Here is a 2,385-nt window from a genome sequence, read left to right on the forward strand (position 1 = left end):
CCATTAATTTTAAATGGTTTAGAAGCTTTCTAATTGCTTCTATCTCTCCCCTTTAATTTATCCTGAATGTAACTATCAGATTAACCTAATAAGGTAACACTTTCTTCATGATTTTTTCTTATTCATACCAAAGCAATGGTGTCCAGTTAACATTGACCATTTTACATTATGATTCAGGTATGGTTTCTAATCAATAATTTTCTACATCACGAACTCAATTGTTAGTCATCCCATTTTGTCCCTTTTCATTTCGTATTGTAAATATTGAGTTCTTAGATAAGCTTTTTACCCTGAGTGGTCATGAATGAAATTTCAACTTTTGGCTTTGAAAACTGTAAGCCCTACTAATTACTAAAAGAAATCTTAAGATACAGAAAACTCCCCCTTCTCTCATAGAACTCAGGAAAGCAATTACTATCTTGTTATCATAAAAGTATCCTTCCCAAGTGTTATTTTTTAAGAAATAAGCCTTATAAGACACATGGGCCTTAGGTATCGCTGCTATATGCATGACAATTCTGATTCTGCCCTCGCACTAGCAATTTCACTTGATAGAATATGTAGTTATGTTCACCACAAGGCATATTTAAGAACACTATTTCTAGGAGCCCAAACTGCAAATGACCCAAAGATCTATCAATTATAGAACACATACACCATACTATATTAAGATAACAGAATACTATAGAACAACAGTGAAGAATTAGAAAAACAGCCGGCTACCCCCGCCTCCTTCCGACGGATCCGTGCTGTCCCGCTGCTGCGCCGGCTCGGCCGCCCGGGAGACAAAGCACCGCTGCCGCCGCCACCGAGCGGGTCCCGGGCCGTGGCCGGGCCGGCCCCGCCCCCCCGGCCCCCCAGAACTGAGCAGAGGGCGGGGAAGTGAGCAGTGGCCTGAGAGGTCCCAAGCCCCCAGGCCCCGCCGCCATGAAGTTGAACCAGCGCAGCCTGGCCTTCCACGCCACCTGCGACGCCCCGGCCGACAACGCGGGCTTCCAGTACAAGAAGGGCGGCCGGCATGCGGCCCACCACCGCCGCTGGTCTGTACCGCGCGGCACCTTGCTCTTCTGCTTTGGGGACGCGGCTGGCCGTGAGCCCGTGGGAGTCATCATCCTGGAGGGCTGCACCGTGGAGCTGGTGGAGGCGGCCGAGGAGTTCGCCTTCGCCGTGCGCTTCGCTGGGGCCCGGGCCCACACCTACGTGCTGGAGGAGGCCGAGAGCCAGGCCGCCATGGAGGGCTGGGTGAAGGCGCTGTCGCGGGCCAGCTTCGACTACCTGCGGCTGGTGGTGCGCGAGCTGGGACACCGGTTGGCGGCCGCGCGCGCAGGCAGCCCACTCCCGCCCCGCCGACCCCACGCGCTCCCGCCCAAGGAGGACGGCTGTGCCTTGTGAAGCGCGGAGATCCCCGCCCCCGCCGCCGCCCCCGCTGGCGCCGCCCCCAGACCCCTGCCCGGCCCCGAGCCCCCCGCCACTACCGCCCTGCCGGCGGGCCTCAGAGCCCAGCGGGCCTCTCGACTCGGCCTCCTTCGCCCAGCTGCACGAGTGGTACGGGCAGGAGGTCAGGGCGCTGAGGGGCCAGTGGCTCCGCAGCCAGGCCCAGCCCTGAGGAAAGGGCTGAGGGCCGGAACCAAGGGGAAGCGGTCAAGGCCAGCCTTGAGGCCAGCACTGGTCCTGGTTCTGGTGCCACTGCAGCCCCAGGCCCTGCTCTGACAGGCCCAGCCCTGAGACACGGGGACCTGGTCCTGAGGGCGGTCGCAGTCGGCGTAAGCCCTGAGGTCCCTGCCTGGTCTGCTCTCGCGGACTCAGGCTCGGAGAAGATGCTGGGTTCTGAGGGGTGCTTTGGGACCTCTGTCATTCAGAGAAAGCCCAGCCTTGAGGAGGCCATCGTGCCTGATCCTCAGGAGAATCCAGGCCCTGGGTGATCCCCAAGCAGCCGGAGGGCTGGTTTTGTGGGAACTGTAGCCCCCAACCCAGCCCTGCAGGTGCCTCGGTCGCCTGTCCCGAATCACCTAGCCGAGGCTTGTTGCTGGCAACAGGCGTCCACTGGGGCAGCTGGGACCTGTGAGGGTCTGTGGCCTGGAAGGCACATGCGCAGTCAGCGCTGGTCCAGAGGCTCCAGACTGGGCCTCACGCGGACAGGAGGCTGGGCTGTGCTACACCACACCTGGGCCTGACCCTGTGGCTCCAAGGCCCGCTGGAGGAGCTGCCTGGCTGCTGCCTGCCTGCCTCCATAAGCGTGGGCTTTCATGTGTGTCCAGCACCGTGGGATGGCCGGGTCCCCGGGGCTCCCGGCCCGGAGTGAGGCCGAGGCAGCACTTTCCCCGGGGCCTCAGCCAGGCCTTGCGGTGGTGCTCCTGGGACCGTAGCGGCCCTCTGGCCTCGGGC

At 59.7% G+C, this 2,385-nt stretch overlaps 1 pseudogene; it reads left to right on the forward strand.

Moving 5' to 3' along the window:
- The first annotated feature begins 915 nt into the window (after nt 1–915).
- LOC114897901 lies at nt 916–1,606 on the forward strand (annotated as a pseudogene).
- Nucleotides 1,607–2,385: the final 779 nt, after the last annotated feature.

This window comes from Monodon monoceros, unplaced genomic scaffold (assembly GCF_005190385.1).
Source record: "Monodon monoceros isolate NGI ecotype Baffin Bay Population unplaced genomic scaffold, NGI_Narwhal_1 Super_Scaffold_18, whole genome shotgun sequence".
Lineage (NCBI taxonomy): Eukaryota > Metazoa > Chordata > Mammalia > Artiodactyla > Monodontidae > Monodon > Monodon monoceros.